This window comes from Phascolarctos cinereus, unplaced genomic scaffold (genome assembly GCF_003287225.1).
Source record: "Phascolarctos cinereus isolate Bilbo 61053 unplaced genomic scaffold, phaCin_HiC Scaffold_5;HRSCAF=322, whole genome shotgun sequence".
NCBI classification, from domain to species: domain Eukaryota; kingdom Metazoa; phylum Chordata; class Mammalia; order Diprotodontia; family Phascolarctidae; genus Phascolarctos; species Phascolarctos cinereus.
In genome coordinates, this window is record NW_027555958.1 from 17179052 (window position 1) to 17197291 (window position 18240).

The window sequence follows — 18240 nt, forward strand, 5'->3', positions numbered from 1 at the left end:
CTCTTCTGAACCCTCTGGAAACTTAGTTTTCATTAATAAGCTTAACATAATTAACATTTCTTTTAGACCTTGTAGCATAGTGGATAGAGAACTAGACTCTGAGTTTGAATCACACCTCAGAACCTTCCTACCTGTGTGACTCTTGGCAAGACCCTACCTCTCCGTGCCTTAGTTTCCTCATCTATTAAATGAGGGTGTTGAACTGGATTCTTGTGACATCTTTTCCAGCTCAAAATCTATAATCCTAAGCCACTAAACCTCAGTTTCCTCATCTGTAAAATGGAAGGGTTGGCCTTGTTGGCACCTCTCAGGTTCCTTGTAAGTCTAGATCTATGATCTTCAGTGTGGGCTGGTGCTTTCCTGAGGGCTGGGAGAAGGAAGAGGCATAGATCTCGCTTCTCACTACCACCTGTAGACCTCCTTTGTTCCATTATCATTCAGAAACCTTTTCTTCTTTGAGTTCACTCTGTCCATCCATAGCATCCTATGCTTCTGACCCTCCAGGTCACTTCCTCTCTTTTCTTAAGTACTTAGCTTGCAGTATTTCTCTCCATTCCAACACTGGCCGACATATTTTGAGACGTCAATATACAGGTTGTGCAGGTTCATTGCATTAGTCTCTCCATTAATCAACCTTTCTTAACTCCTATGACCAAAATCTTTCCCCTCCCACAGCCACCCAGAGGGGGTCCCATCTCAGATGTCACCATCACCTCTAACTATGAAGTTTCCAGGCTCCTAAGAGCTCCAGGCTCTGAGGTGTCTCCCTGTCCTTTTGTCCTTCCCTCTTCCTAAAACTACTTTTTATCCACACAGTGACCTCCAGAGTCCTCGCTTCTCTCTGTATCTCCCAAGCCATCATCCATTCTCTAATTTTAATTTTTCCTCTCATTGTATCCACATTATTGCTGACCAAATCAATTCCCCTTCAAATAATATATAATAAACTCTATACCATTCTTTATTTCCTTGTTCCATTTCTACTCAACTCTTGCCAAACCTCAGAACTAGGTTGACCCCATCATCGCTTTTTCCGTTTCTTTTCCTATGATGCTGCATATTCCTGGAAGAAGTCATCAAACTGAGCTGACCTAGTCCTCTACAATTCACATTGTCCCATTTTATCTGGGACATGACATCAAAATCCTTTTGTTCTTCCCTGATTGAATCAATCATCCTCCCCGAGGAGGTGTTCCAAACCTTCCCCTCTCTTGCCGTCTTCTAGGAAACCTCTTTTTCCCTTCTCTGAAAAGGACTTTGCCTTCAACTTCACTGAAGTAAAGCCAGTCGCTACAAGCTCCCTATCCTCTCATACCGTACACCTCCAACTCCTCTACATTTTATCCTCCTTGGCTCCAGTTATTAGGGAGACATGACCTTTCTCCTTGGCAAGCCCAACCCTACTGCCTGTGCCCTTGAACAGATCCCCAGCATTCTTCTCCAGGATTTCGTCCATTCTTTCATTCTCTCTCTCTCCTCTTTCATCTTTACCTGCGTTTTTTTTCTTTCTACCAATAAAACATTTGCTCAGCCTTGCCATCCGCTCAAGCTATCATCCTATATCTCATTTCTTTTTTGTGGCCAAGCTCCTAGAAAAGAGCCATGTTCACTATTTGCCTTCACTTCCTCATCTCCCACTCCTCAATGCATTGCATGTTGGCTTCTGATCCCATTACTCAACTTAAAAGTACCCTCTCCAATATTCCCAGTCATCTCTTAACAGCTAGATGACATGGCCTTTCTCAGTCCTTAAGCTCCTTGCCCTCGGCAGCTTTCAACACTATCAGTTACCTTCTCCTGGATCCTGTTTCTACCTTTGGTTTCTGTGACACTGTTTTACTGTGGTTCTCTTGCCACCTGTGACTCTTTCCTCAGTTTCCTTTGCTTGACCATCATCCTCCTCAACCCTCTGAATATTGATTCCTCACAGGTATTTAGCATTGATTGCAAGCGCTCACCCATTTGTTACTTACCCCTCTTTCTTGAAATGACATCGTACGTACACATCTGTGCACACATCCAATCTACTCAGCCCTTCCTAGTATGTAAGCTGCTTGAAGGCAGGGACGATTTTCTTTGCATCCCTGCACCTTGAACAATGGTAGAGGCTTAATAAATGCTTGTTGAATTAGATTTCATTTCATTCTTTTACCGAACCTGTGGAGAAGGTAGGATTGCTCTCACTCCTCTATTTACAGGTGAATGGATGGTTGGGTGGATGAATGAATGAATGAATGGAAAACCATCATATAAATGCCAACTATGTGCCAGCGCTGTGCGAGGGGCTGGGGATGCAAATATAAAAATGAGACGGTTCCTGCATTTTAAAGGAGGAGAAAACACATGCTGGGGAGTGGTGGGGAAGGAAGGGAATTTTGATCTGGGGAATCACAGAGATGGATAGTGGAACCTGATGGCAGTTAACTGACACACTCTTTCTAGAAGCAATGGTTGTTGTTTGATCATTTTTCAGTCGTGTCAGACTCTTCATGGCCCCCTTTGGAGTTTTCTTGGCAAAGATCCTGTAGTGGTTTGCCATTTCCTTCTCCAGATCATTTTACAGATGAGGAAACTGAGGCAAACATGATCAAGTGACTTGCCTGGAGTCACACAGCTAGTAAGTATCTGAGACTGGATATGAACTCTGGAAGATGAGTCTTCTTGGCTCCAGGCATGGCACTCTGTCTACTGTACCATCTGGCTACCAGAAGCAATGATAACATTCATTTTACCAGTGTTCCCATAGCATGTTATAGAAAAGGAGAACAGAGCATGGTACAGAGGAAAAGATGGCTACCTATAGAGTTAGAGAATCTGGGATCAAATCTCACCTCTGACACTGCCTGTATGACCTTGGGCATCACTTAACTGCCCTATGCCTCAGTTTCTTCATTTGTAAAGTGAGGACTACATGACTTTTGAGGTTTCTTTCAGCTCTAGATCTATGGCCCCCCACTTTTTAGATGACCTTCCACCTAATATCTATGTATGTTTTGTATGTGTCTAGTTCTTTACATGCTATTCCCTCCATTGGACTCTGCTCCTTGAGGGCAGGGACTGTGTTTTGTCTTTCTTTGTGCAGTGCCTAGTACATGGTAAGCCATTAGTAAATGCTTGTTACTGACTGGTTGGTAAAGTTGTTTTATCCTGTGGCAAGTTGTCTAGGGGATAAATGGGATGTGATATGTGGTCTGGAGCCAGGGAGACACAGTGGGCTAGGTAAGTTTGCACTCACTTCCCAGCCAAAATAGTCCTGAAGCAGAGTTCCAAATCTGAGCACAGAGTAACTCTCCCTGGGAAGGGGATTTGGAGAGCCTGAGCTTGAGAAGTGAAGGACTTTGCCTACAGCAAGTTAGCAGCAGAGGCTGTCCTAGAACTCGGGTTTCAAGGATACAGTTGTGTTCACGCCCATTTTCTAGGATTTACTAGAACATCGCTTTCCTATGCTCAAGGTTGATAAAAATTGTTGTATCTTTGCTTTTATTACTTTCTTGAATAAGTACTTGTTCCGTGACACTGCCCCATCTCTAAAAACCATGTGCCATCGGTGGTGATCCCATTTCTCCTCATGCTACTATTTCTATTCCTGTCCATAAATGACGAATTTTCACAGTCTAATAGCATGAGGTGTCATCGAAAAAAAAACAACAACTCTATTAAGGATTTTCACACATTCATTTTTTGAAATTCCAAACTTCTCTTTCCCTCGCCAGCCTTCATTCTCTAGTGAGAACAAAAAGAAAGCAAGTGATATAATCCTCATATGAAAATTAAATTTGCCTTCCCAACTCACCCAAGAAGCTGTAGAGCTGCCTATGATGGTGGGCTTCCCTTCTGATATATTTTCAAACATGCAGACAACAAACCTCAACTCTGCTTGGAGTAGACCATGAGGATCAAGCTTTCGTCCCGGTTAGCTGGGAATAATTTAATTTCCATTTTGAGAAATCAAACCTTCATGGTGATGGGGCTGGAAACAGCACTTTTCTTGAAGCCAACAGCCAGATGTATTTGATCAAAGCTTTGTTTTTCTTTTTCCCCAAGCAATATCTAAGAAAAAAATATCATTGAAGAATGTAGTGGCTGAAGCCAAAGCAGACACAGCAACTGTGTGTTTTTTTAAAAATAACTTTGAGCAAGTATTCCTAAGAGATATTCTGCTGTTTGATGTAATTGGACTTTTCTCCTTGAAGCTGTTAAGGAGAAAATGCTGCTTCCCATCTTGGAACTGGTCCTGAGGATGCTGGAGAAGGTTAGGGGCTGTGTTTAGTGCTCAATGAGAGGGGGAGAGGGGGAGAAGAGGAGAAAGGGAGAGTGAGACAGTTATTACAAGACAGGTATAGTATGTGAATGTTGTTGGGTTTTGACCTTCTTTGCACTGCTAATTATCAACTGATTTTCTAATTTTCAGGGCAACTAGGTGGTAAAGCACATAGAGTGCCAGGCCTAGAGTTGGGAAAATTCCTCTTTCTGAGCTCAAACCCAGCCTCAGACACTTACTAGCTGTGCGACTCTGGGAAAGTAACTTCATCCTGTTTGACTCAGTTTCCTCATCTGTAAAATAAGCTGGAGAAAGAAATGACAAACTGCTCCAATATCTTTGCCAAGAAAGCCCCAAATGGGGTCACGAATAAAAATGACAATTCTAATTTTTATCAACCCTGTCTAGGGTTTTCCCTTTACCCTTTTCTCTTTAGCTCCTCCTTTTTTTCAGACATTCACTGGGGAAGAATTCTGTTGACTTGGAAATTGGAGTCCCCCTTTGAACCTCTGTTGACTAACCAATCAATCAATTGGAAGTTACTAAGGGCCTACTCTGTGTCAGTTACTGTGCAAAGTGCTTGGGATACAAAATCAAAAGTGAAGCAGCCTCTGCCCTCAGGGAGTTTACATTCGACCAATATGGTTTGAAGGAACCGGTCCTCAGCATTATGGGACCATCTGTTTAGAGCCAGAAGGGCCCTTAGAGGCCATCACCCTCTATTACCTCATTTGTAGATGAGAAAACAGACACAGAGAAGATGTTAAATGAAGCCTCCCAGGATCCTACAGATATGATAGCAAATGTCCGTAGGAGGGATTTGAAGCCAGGGTTTCTGTACTGCAAATGTAATGAACTTTCCATGATGACATATTGACTCTCTTCTCACCACAGAGCACTGTTACAAACTACGGTGTCTCTCTTGTGATTTCTAGGCTTCACATTATCCCTTCTAGACATTCCTGACTTCCTCTCTTTATTATGAACTGAGCAGGCATCGACAATCAATCAGCAAGCATGAAGTGCCTACTGTGTGTCGGACACTGTACTAGATTAAAAAAGAAGAAAAGACAAGAATGAAGCTGTCCTTGGCCTTTCGGAACTTATATTCTGACAATTTTTTTCTTCTTTTGTGAGAAACCTCATTCTCAATTTCAGCCCTTTCAAGAACAAATGGAATCAGGAAGGAAAATCTCTGCACTCTTCAACTGAGAACAGCTTAGAAGCTGTTCAGCCAATTAGAAGCTCACCCCATTGCTGGTTTTTTACTTTTAGATTTTCATGTGCAAAGAACTTTTCTTCACAAATGAAAAGATGCATGTGTAGTTCGTGAGCTCGTGAGGGAGTGGGATTCAGTGTTCATGGTTCCTACGATCCTGGCGTCTCTTTCTTATACCGCGATGTTGAGGAAATAGAGAACCCTTGAGCCATTTCTTGCCATGTCTGGCCCTTTGGAATGTCGAGTCATGGAGCTTTTGATGTAAAGATGGAATGAAGCTCAGAGAAGAAAACTGAAGCCCAGAGAGAAGTGAGTCGCACAAGGAGTAAGCATAAAAGACAGGATTTGAACCCAGGTCCTCTCTCTCCAGAGTTAAAGCCCTTTCCACCAAACCACCCAGCCTCACTGGATTTATTTATTTTTACACCTGGAAATTGGGTTCAGTCCAGAGGAAGGATCAGCCATCTATTTTAAATGTGCCATCTTGGATTTTTCATCCAGAATGAAATTTTGGAAATGAGGAAAACTTGCTAGTTTTTAGTCTAGAAATTCAGCATCTTAAAATTGGTTTTTGATCTTTGGAGTGCCCACCTCCACCTAGCAGCCCAGCCAGGACTGTTAGCAGGATATACCTGGCCATCGGCACGAAGGCAAGGGTTGGCTTCTTGTGAAAAACATACTTTCTTTTTAAGAATGAATTCACTCAAAGTAGACTTTGGCTTTTGTCATTGTGGAAGTTTAAATGAAGGGAGTAGGGATGGACCGAGCCTTGGGCTGTAGGCCTACCTCTAATGTGAACTCACTGTGGGATCTCAGGCAAGCAACCTAAGATCACTTCTCTGGCAAGACACACCTACACACAGCCAGAACAGTAATAACTGACATGGATAGAGCACCTTGCCATGGACAAAGTTAACTACATTATCTCATCTGAGTTTATAGCACCTCTATGAAGTAGGTCCGGTAGGTATTATCTCTGTTTTGCAGATTAGGAAACCAGACACAGAAAGGTCGATATGTCTACAATCCTATGAGAGCTAGTCTTCACATGGTGTTTTAAGTTTTGGAAAGCACTATATACATACATACATACATACATACATACATACATATAAAATGTAATTTTTTCACTATAACCGTAGTAGGTAGGTGATATTATTATATCCACTTTACAGTAGAAGAAACTGGGGGAACAGAAGTTAAATGATAAGCTGAGGGTCACAGAACTAATAAGTATCTAAGGTTGGATTTGAATTCGGGTCTTCTTGACTCCAGGTCCAGAGCTCTATCCATTGTACCACCTGGCTACCTGTAGCTAGTAAGTGTCAGAGGCATAATATGATACCTACCATGTTGAAGTTTATAGTCTCATGCCCCAGTTTCCTCTTCTGGAAAAGATGGTGGCTAAGGCCTTTTCTAGCCCTAAAACCTACAATTCCATAAAGCCCTTTGTGTGGGACAGGGAAACATATTGAGTGAACAAAAAGATAACAGCTTAAACTGGCATGGGCCACTTTCCCCTTCTTACCCTTCTTTAAAGAAATCTGGGCCATTCATATCATCCTAGGCTTTCCTTCCTTCTCAGACATTGAATGAGTACCTATAACTTTCTCTGGTTCTGAAATTTGGAGGCAAAAACTTGTGCTAGCTAAACATTTAATCTGTGTTTATCGTAGCAGCAGCTTAGCTTTATGTCAAATGCATCATCCAGCCAGGCTGTTTTACCAATGCTGTAATGCACATGTCCTAGAACAATGGGACCCCTTGTCTGCCCCATGGATAAAGTGCATTCATGCCCATTTTATGGGACTTGCTCAATGGAGCATCGTGTGACTATTTTAAATGATTATAGAAGTTTATAGTTGTTGTTCTTTTGCTTTTATTGCATTCCTTGTTCAGGAACACAATCCTTGATTATAGTGTCTTTCCTACGGGAAAATATGATCTACTTTATGATAACCTAGCATGTGACTCATTTTTCTGTGAAGTGTCCTTTGTGGTGAGAGGCTGTGATCCTGGAGTTCCCCTGCTGAGCCCCAAGACCCTTTCCATGAACAGATCCTGGCCTTCTGCTCTGGAGCAGTCAACAGCATGGTGAAGCAAAATGTGGGCTGACTTGGAAGCAACGAGATCTCAGTTCAAATTCTGGCTGTCCACTGATCATCGATGTGGCTTTGGACAAGACGTTTTAATTTTCCTGGGACTCATTTTGCTCATCTGCAGTGATGCCACCTGTATTCAAGGAGTTCATGAAAACCTGAAGAGCAAATATAGGTCAAATGTTTGATAAGCTTTAAAGGACTCTAGAAATATCCTTTTATTATAATTACTCTCTTTCTAGGCAGCCATCAGGTCTCTCTCCAACGGGTTACAACAAATGAGATTTGGCCATGGCAATGAACCTGTAGATGTGTCTGGAATGGAGACAGATGCATCCTGAGGGCATTGTGTCTTCCTGGTGACAAAGACATCCCACAGGCAGCTTAAGTTGGGGAAAAATCATGAAGAGAGAACTCAAGTTTTAAATCATCTTTTGAAAAATCATTTGATTTTAGGATCACAGATGTAGATCTGGAAGGGATCTCAGAGGCATCTAGTGTGAGACTCTCAATTTACAGATGGGGAAACTAAGGCCTGGAGAAGTATTTTGGCTCATAGTTCTAGAATTTGCAGGGACTTCTGGGGTCATTTAGTACAATACCTCATTTTGTTATTGTTGTTGTTATTGTCGTTTTCAGTTGTGTCTGACTCTTGGTGACCCCATTTGGGGTTTTCATTTGGATCTTGGCAAAGACGCTGGAAGAAGTTTGCCATTTCCATCTCCTGCTCATTTCACAGATGAGGAAACTGAGGCAAATGGTGAAGGGACTTAACTCGGAGTCACTCAGCTAACAAGTGTCTGAGGCTAGATTTGAACTCAGGAAGATGAGTCTTCCTGACTCCAGGGCTGGAGCTCTCTCCTCCGCGCCACCAGTAAATGAGGCCAAGACAAGTACATCGGCCCCTAGCTCCAGAGTTTGCAGGGACCTCTGAAGTCATCTAGTGTAACTCATGCATTTTATGGATGAGAAAGTTGAGTTTTAGAGGAGTTGGGTGACTTGCCCACAGAAGCAGGACTTGGAAAATGGCCTTCCTAGCTGAGTCTAGAACTCTATGACACCAGTTCTGTTGGAAGAAGAGAGATACACTTTGTTTGCTCTGCGGTGTCTATAGATATAAAGCCTAAAGGATATGGTGAGGCCATCTCGTCCAGCCCTCACGTTTTAAACCTAAGGAATCTGAAGCCCATGGAAGTGAAGGGATTTGCGTCTTTTCTAATTCAGGTCATGGAGCCATTTTGAATTCATTGTTGAATAAGATGTTAGCCTAAATCTAGTTTTTGCCAGACTAATTTCCAACCTTCTAGTAGTCCTTTTATAGGGAATCCCTCCTTAGGTAATGCAGATTTGGGGAGTTTATTGAACACTGGATTATTGAATTTGTTTCATTCTGATTCACCCTCTTCTAGCATTTTCCATCAACTTTGTTTCATTTTTTTTAAAAACCAGAGCCAAATGGTGACTGTTACTTTAATACAGCTTGAGTCTGAAAGTACTATTCCCCCCTTCATCCCTATCTTTTTCATTATTTTCCCTGATATTCTATCTATCTAGATCATGAGATTTTTTTTGTTTGTTTTTGTTTCTTGTTTTTGTTTCTTTTTTTGGTCATGGAGCCCTTTGGCAATAATCTGCTGACATGACTGTGGACCCTTTCTCAGAATCATGGTTTTTAATGCATAAAACAAAATACGTAGAATTGCAAAGGAAACCAATTATATTGAAACACAGTTAGATAAATATATACATTTTTAAATTTTGTAGACTTCAGGTTAAGAACCCTTTTGTGTCTTTTGTTTCCCCAAGTGAACTTTACCTTTCTCTATAAAATATCCCTTTGGTAGTTTTATTGGTGTAGCACTAAATCTGGAAATTAACTTCAGTAGGATTGGCATTTTTATTACATTGCCATGGCCCGGCCACAAACACTCAATAATCCCCCAGTTATTTAAATTCATTTTGTACTTCGTTAAAGAGTGTTTGGTAATAGTATCTACGTAGGTTTTGAGTGTGCTTTGGTCCATTGACTTCCATTTTGTAATTACTTTGAATAAGGGCTGTGTTAATGATAGCTAGCATTTATGTAACGCTTTAAGGCTTTAAGGTTTTCATAACGCTATACAAATGTTATCTGATTTAATCCTTACAACCACCCCTGGAAAGCAGACATTATTATTAGCCTCATTTTACAGATAAGGAAACTGGAGTGAACAAAGGCTAAGTGACTTGCCCCAGGCTCACACAGCTAGTCATTGGTTAGAATTGAACTCAGGTCTTCCTCACTCCAGACTCAGCACTAGCCGCTGTCCCACTTCTGTTAATTGCTTCCTGGGTTTTGTTATTATTGTATAGGAATGATGTAGGTTTTTTTTCCTTTTGTGAGATAAATTTGTAGTGTGATGCTTTGCTAAAGCTAGTATCTTTATTGCTAATTCCTTAGGAATTTTGAAATACATATGAATGGATGAGTAAAAATATTTAAGTGCTTTCTATGTACAAAGGCAGGTAGGTGGCACAATGGAGAGAATGCTGGGTTTGTGAGTTCAAATCTGCCCTTAGAAAGTTACTACAGGAACACTTATATTTGTGAGTTCAAATCTGCTGTTCAAAGTTACTACCTGTGTGACCCTGGGTAAGTCATTTAACCCTGTTTGCCTCAGTTTCCTCATCTGTCAAATGAGTTGGAGAAGGAAATGACAAACCACTCCACTATCTTTTCCAAGAAAACCCCAAATAGGATTATGAAAAGTTGGACGCAACTGAAAATGACTGAACAACAGCAAAACTGTGTAGAAAGCCCTACAAGTACTGGGGATACAGAGACAGTTCCTGCTCTTGAGGGGCTCACATTCTAATAGGGGCAACAAAAAAAAGAAATTTCAGGTGTAAGTTGGATGGAATGGTCATGATCTTTAGGGATGGTGGTAAAGAGGATGGTTTAGTGCCATTTTTACTGGTAAAACCATACAATTTCTGATGTAAAAGGGCATCCTGTCATCAGCAAATAGGGATTTTTTTTTGACTTCCTCTTTACCTATCTTCAAGCCTTATATATCTTTCTCATAACTTATTGCTATTGCTAGCATTTCTAGAACCATGTCAAATGGTAGTGGGGAACAAATGGACATTTCTTTTTTTTAATCTTTCATTTTTTAATTTTTAAAAATGTTTATTTTATTTTTAATTTATGGAATAAAGCAAGTATTTCCACAACTGAACAAATGAACTTTTCTAAGGCATGTACTGTGTCCCTGGCCCTGGCAGGGGATAAAGATGAAAGAGCCAGGAAGCTTATATTCTATTGGAGGGATATACAAAACAAATATTTATCAAGCAGCTACTGTGTGCCAAGCTTTACACTGACCAAAGGCAAAAATGAAATAGCTCACAGGTTGACTATTTCCAGAGATTGGAGTTTCCTACTCAGAAACCATTGAGATCTAGAACCCATCCTCACTTGTGTTCCTGAGTCCTCCACTGTCGCCATGTGTGTGTAAAGCAACATTAGGACCTTCCAACAGTTCTCCTTTGACTAACTGAATGAGAGAGAAGGGAAAAGCAATCAACATACATTTATTGAGTGCTTACTGTATACAAGATACCATGCACAGTGCTAGAAAATACAAGGATGTATAAGACATGCCTCTGAACATCCAGGAGCTCAAAATCCAGCAGAGGAGGGAAGACAGGTAGATGTATGTGGGAAACCCAGGCAGAATGGGAGATCTATGTTGTAAGGGAATTATGCTATGGGACTTGCCTGGGGCCAGCAATTCCTTCAGCTTGGGGGATGAGAAAAGTCTTCTTTGAAGGGCAGCTGTACCCCTCCTCCCACTCCTTCCACCCCCAGTCCTATTCTACCCACTCTACCTTTGGTTATACCATTTCTGCCCATTGATGTGTGCTGTGAGGCCTTATGTCATGCCCTTGTTTTTCATTTTTACTCTTGGTATTTTCTCCTAAGCCACACTTGTGTACCTCACTCCCAGAATCACCTCCAGCTACCAGCCTGTGACTAGTCTCTTCCAGAATTTAAGTCCACATAACAATCTCACTTTCTCCACAAAGGCAAGCCCATCTTAGATACTAGCGGTGGCACAGTGGACAAATTGCTTGGCCTCCTTAACTTCAGTTTCCTCATCCATGAAATGAAAGGTTCAGACTTGAAGGTCTCTTCCAACCTGAGTTCTATGATATTATTAAGTCAAAAACTTCTCTGGGACTCAGTTTCCTTTTCTGTAAAATGAGGGGGTTAAGCTCAATGACGTTGTAGGTCCTTTCAGAGTTCAGCGTATGACCCTATAAGCCTGACACCTTCCTGGCCCTAGCACCTCTGCACTTTGTGGGTGACTGAAGTGGGTGTCACACGATCATAGCCCTAGGATTTGAAGGGATATTAAAAACCATATCGGCCAATCTCCTCATTTTACAGACTGGAGAAACTGAGGCATAGGGCAGTTAAGCGACTTGCTCGATGTCACACAGGTGGTGAGCATCAGAAGCAAGACTGGAACCCAGGCCCTCAGGCTCCTGAGTGTGCTAGACTATGTCAGTGGAACCCAAGATTCTGGTCCCCATCCAGCTTCTCATTGGCAGACATGCCTCATCCAAGGGTTCCCAAAAAGACCTGTCGAGGAGATGGATGGTTTGCCTCACTTTTCTTGCCCTGACTCCCTAATGGCTGTAAAGCTTCATGGGGAGGTTGTATTGTAATCTGGTCATTCCATCAAACCTTTTTCTGTTATTTTATCATTTTATCATCAGATCCTGGAATCACAGACTCAGAGCCGGAAGAGGCCTCAGAGACTGTCTGGTAACCAAATATAAAAAAGAAAGGGAAAAAAAAAAGCAGTTTAATAGAACTAACATGTCAACTGAGTCCTGCTGTAAATGTACTACTCCATAGCAACAGCCTCCCACCTCTGCAAAGAAGGAAGCAAGGGGCTTTGTTTCATGTCTCCTCTGGGGGCGAGATAGCCCAAGAGCCAGCTTTTCAAAGTGTCAGACGGCAAGGACACAGGGATTTAAAGAGATGCCTATTGATTTCTCTTCATTGAGTCAGTTTGGAAGGAACCAGTGAGCTTATGTCTAGGTTCAGGGATTTCTGGGCTATCAGGCTTGAGAAGCTGGATGGGGAAAATGTTCTTGTTAATTTCAATATCCTTGTCAGAGAGGCCTCAGCACATTTCTAAAGAGCGACTCTCATCTTGTTCTCCTCTGCTTCCAACAACTGTCTTCTTCCTCGAAAGCCATTTCAGAGACATGAAAGGAGCTGTCTGGGTCGAAAATCCCCCCAGGGTGCCGAGGGGGCATGTACTAAGTGACAAGCTGCCGTGAGAACCCCAGTTCTCAGTCCCGTTCTCAAGATGGTTTGGGGAAGCGTTGGGCTGCCAGTTGATGCGGACGTTCCAGGGGGTGGGGGGCTTGCCAGGGAGGCAGCTTCACGCACACCACATGCCAGGCTCCTCTGCCCTCTGAGCCTGGCTCTGGGCTCCATTGACACGTTAGAGGAGCTGGTCTGCTCTTTTCTTCCCTCCCATCCAAGCCCTTCTCCATTCTGGACAGCCTTTCCCCATCTGTTCCAGCACAGATCGGATCCAAGCCTGGGCACGAGGGATGGAGGGGAAAAGACAGACCAGACCCCTTGGAGCCCAGGAAGCCCAGCACATCTTCCTTCCCTTTTCTGCACTTTTAGTATTTCCTCCTCTGGGCCATCCCACACTTCCCCACAGAAACCCAAAGCAGGTGTCCTCTTGTTATAAGGAAAACCCATGTGCTGAATATACTCCTACAGATGCCCCTCCTATGAAGAGCACTGTCCTAGGCTCTATACCATGCTGCTGTAGTATATGGTATAGTGATTGGAGCACTGGTGTTGGAGTCGGGAGAGCTGGGCTCAAATTCCACCTCTGCTATTTATTACTTGTATGGCCTTAGGCAAATTGCGTCATCTCCCTGGGCCTCAGTTTCCCCATCTGTAAAATGAATAGTTGGGACTAAATAGTCTCTAAGATATTTCTCTCTAGAGTTATGATCGTTTTTTTCTCTTTTTTTAGAACTTTTTTTTTTTTTAGGATAAGCAATGGGATTAAGTGATTTGCCCAGGGTCACACAGCTAGTAAGTGTTATGTGTCTGAGGCTGAATTTGAATTCAGGTCCTCCTGAATCCAGGGCTGGTGCTCTGTCCACTGCGCCACCTAGCTGCCCCTAGAGTTATGATCCTTAAGGACAGAGAGCGGTAAATATGGCGCAGGCCCAACTGTCCAGGAGCTTTTAATTGAATAAATGCAAGGACAAATATTTGAGGCTGCACATATGGGGAACCTGTGGACTTGAGGCCACATGTGACCCTCTGACTGAATCCTTTGGATTTGTTCTGTGAAGTTTGGATTCAGTCAGAGGGCTGCACTTGAGGACCCAGGGGGCCCAAGGTTCCCCACCCCTGGGTTAGGGCAACAAAGAGAGCTTGCTTCAGCTCTGTGGGGGACAAGAGGAGAATCAGGGAAGGGACAGAGGTGCAGCTTGGGGTGGATGGGGCAGTGATAGCTCATGACGGGGGGAACTGTCCAGGTCTTAAACTGCTTCTTTTTTGTCTGCCAAGAAGGATGATCTTTGGGCTTAAAAGGATAGAACAAAGACCATTACCAGGGCATTTAAAACTAAGACAAATGAGGACAGAGGGACAGAATGCCAAGACTCTTTTTGATAAAACCAGATCTTGAGGAACACTGTCTCGGGGGACTGAAAGAACTGATGGGTGTGATTGCCAAAAGATCATGGGGAACAGACAGGGTTAGGAGACAACTATTGTAGAAGGACAAATAGCTGAATTTCCCTTTTTAAAATATATTTTGTTAAATATTTCCTAATGATATGCATTCTTTTTTTAAATGTTGAGTTCCAAATTCTCTTCCTCCCTTCCATCCCCCCTCCTTGAGAAGTCAAGCAATTTGATATGAATTATACACATGAAGTCATGCAAACCATATTTCCATACTGTCCATATTGCAAAAGAAAACACAGATAAAGAAAAACCAAGAAAAGTAAAGACAGTCGGCATCAATCTGCATTCGTAGCTTATCAGTTCTCTCTCAGGAAGGGGCTAGCATTTTTCAGCATGGCCCTTTAGAATTGTCATTGTCTTGATCTGAGTAGCTAAGCCTTTCTCGGGTTATCATTATTACAATGTTGCTGTTATTGTATACAATATTCTCCTGGTTCTGTTCACTTCCAATTTCCAATTCTTTGTCACCATAAAAAGAGACACCATAAGTGTTTTTGTATAAGTAGGTCCTTGTCCCTTTTGGATACAGACTTCGTAGTGGTATTGCTGGGTCAAAAGGTGAACAAAACTTTATAGCCATTTGGGCATAGTTCCAAATTGCTCTCCAGAACGGGTAGACCAGTTTACAATTCTACCAACAGTGCATTAGTGTCCCAAATTTTCCACATCCCCCTACAGTAGCTGTCATTTTCCTTTTCTGTCATGTTAGCCAATCTGATAGGTGTGAGGTGATAATCTCAGAGCTGTTTTAATTCGCATTTCTCTAATCAGTAGTGATTTAGAGCATTTTTGAATGTGACTACTAATAACTTTGATTTCTTCTTCTGAAAACTGCCTGTTCATATCCTTTGACCATTTATCAACTGAGAACAAATGTCTGAATTTTCAAAAAAAGATTTGTGAATATCTGGGATAACTAGGACAGTGATAACTCACTTTAGGTAGAAGGATGAGCTATTCAGCTCTTACTTTGCTTCTCCTTTTTTCTGCCAAAGAGAATAAGTTTTGGATTTAAAAGATTAGGACCACAAACCAGTAATAAGGAACTTAAAACCAAGGTACATGAGGAGATAGTACAGGAATACCTTGATACCCTGGATTGGGAGTTTGAGAATTGAAAGGGATCTCAACAGGAATCCAGTCCAACCCATCCATGGAATGAATCTCTACTCCAACATACCTGAAAAGTGGCTATTTAGCCTTTGCTTGAAGACCTTCAAGGAGGGGAGGACCTCACCCCTTCTCCAGGCAGCCCAGACCACATTTGGTCAGCTTGCATCGTGAGGAAGTTTGGAGAATGGTGAAAAATCTGGTTTGTCCAGTTTGACTGGACTATGACTTCTGTGAGGGAAGTAATGGTGGAAAAAAAAATCAACCAAGGTCTGATCACAGAAGGCCTTGAATGCCAGACTGAAGAGTCTGGACTTTATCTTTCAAGGACTGGTTTTGAACAGAGCAGCAAGAATAGCATGATTATGTGTCTGGGAATGGAATCTGATTCAAGTTTGTAGGATGGATTGGAATGAAAGAGACTGGAGGTCAAAAGTGTGGCTAAAGGCTTTTGTAAACCTCTGATCTTATTGATTTGGGTAGATGGCCCAGAGGTCTTGATTTGAGACCTCCTACTTTAAGGAGGATCTGAAAGATAGTGAATATCATCAATGAAGGACTCTGTGCCCTGGGTCTAATGCCTCTGCTTCTGGTTTCTTCCTATGCTTCCTGAGTCACCTCCCAGGGAGTGGTCATCACTGGGAAGGGCTGGTGGGATCACAGAAGTTAAACATATACTGATCCCCTTCCATTAAAAATAAACCAAAACAATCACCATTTAGCCTCAGGCAAAGATGGCTATTAATGCCTGGCATTTTAAGTTATTAATGGAAAAATGCTTCCTTTAAACTTTGGTGCTACTGTAATAATCAATGATTCTGGAAAAAAACATGGTCAGTCTGACCTCCAGCAGTGATGGGGAGAGGGATGCTATCTTCTGCAAACAAGACAAACTCTCAGGGGCTCTTAGAACAGCTTGTGACTACTAAATATATTTGCTTCTTTAGGTCTGTCAGGACAGGGGACAGAGGATGCTGAAGCGATGAACAGCACAGGTGACATAGATCCTTCTGCATCTACCTTTGCTCTGAGTTTTGGTAGGATTGAGTTAGCTTAATTATCTAGGAAATTATTCTGACTTCTGAGGGAACGTAGCTTCCATGCAGCAGTGTTAGGCAAGTTGGGAGAGAAAGACAGGCACAAGAACTTGGAAGGAAAAAAGCCCAATGGATTGAGAGGGGGTGGTCTAAGAGAGCCACCAGAGAATTAGGGGGAAGTGGTTGACCTACTGAGTCCAAGAGGGAGCTACAGGGTCAGCTGAATCGGAGAATGGGTCAAGTCCTCTGTGGATCAACCAGAAGGCGTGGATGATTGCACCGAGGACCTGGGTCACAGACCAAGGTGACACAGGCAGCCCAGAATGGCCAAAAGGTCATAGATTGGAGATGGAAGGGATCTGAGAGACCACCTAGTTCATCCTCTCATTTTCCAGGTGGGAAAACTGAGATCCAGAGAGGGAAAGTGATTGTCATAGGATCATAGCTTCGGTGTTAGAAGAGAACTTGTCCAAGTACCTCATTTTACACATGGAAAATTGAGACCTAGAGTAGGGTGAGGGACTGGCCCAAGGTCATTCTTTTCCAGATTGCATATTTTTCCTTTTTTTTTTTTTGGGTGACGCAGTTGGGGTTAAGTGACTTGCCCAGGGTCACACAGCTGTGAGTGTTATGTGTCTGAAGTCGGATTTGAAGTCAAGTTCTCCTGACTCCAGGGCCAGTGCTATCCACTGCACCACCTAGCTGCCCCCAGATTGCACTTTTGACTTTTTGGATTTTCTCTACCATGCCACAGAAGCCTCTTTCACCTGGAAGTTGACTTTACCACTCCTGGTTTTCTCACACTGAAAGTACCCTCTTTCCCTGTGGCCTCCTTCTCTGGTTGGTCTGTTCCTCCCAGAACCTCCACTTGAAGGAGGGCACCCATGTCTTTATCCCTCTCCAGGCTATATTCTTGACTCTCTTGGACTTTCTCTACCATCCCCATACCTGCCACATTTCATCTTCCCATTAAGTGTTCTTTTCCACTATTAGAATGTAAGCTGCTTGAGGGCAGGGATCATCTTTATCTCTGTTTGTATGTGCATTCTCTATGGCATAGAGCCTGACACATAGTAAGTGTTAATATATATTTGTTGACTTGACTTGAGTGTCTGGTGGGATTTGAACCCAGGTCCTTGGACTCCAAATCCAGAGCCCTTTTCACTAGGCTAGGCTGCCTCCTATGATCCCATAGATCAGAAGATATTAGAACTCAGTGGTCCAGATAGGGAAATGATAGAATTAAGATACAAAATGGGATGGACAGTTTTGGGCATAATCAGTGTGGGAATTAGTTTTGCTTGGCTAGGTATACTTGTTATAAGACTTTTTCCCCCTAGTTAGGAGGGATGGTGGAGGAGGGAGATGGTTTCTTAATACCTTTCCCCCTTCCCCCAGATGAGAAGAGAACTGAAAGAAACAAGAACAAACAGGACAGCTTTGAAAGTTACTGGCTGAACTAATCTCTACTTAGTAGAGACCCATGTGTTGTGCAGTGCTTTTCTTCTATTCTACAGTGCACGTGGAAATGCCGTTTTTGTATTAAGTTCAGATTAAAAAGGAAATAGAAGGAAAAACTGGATATGTAGATATTTCCTTTAGGTTTTTGCTTCCCTGTAAGCTCTCCAGTTAGATGGGATTGCTCATACCAGGGCTGAAAGGGACTTTAGGTGTCATCTAGCTCAGCACTCTTATTTTTAGATGAAGACCCTAGACTCATGGGATAGTCA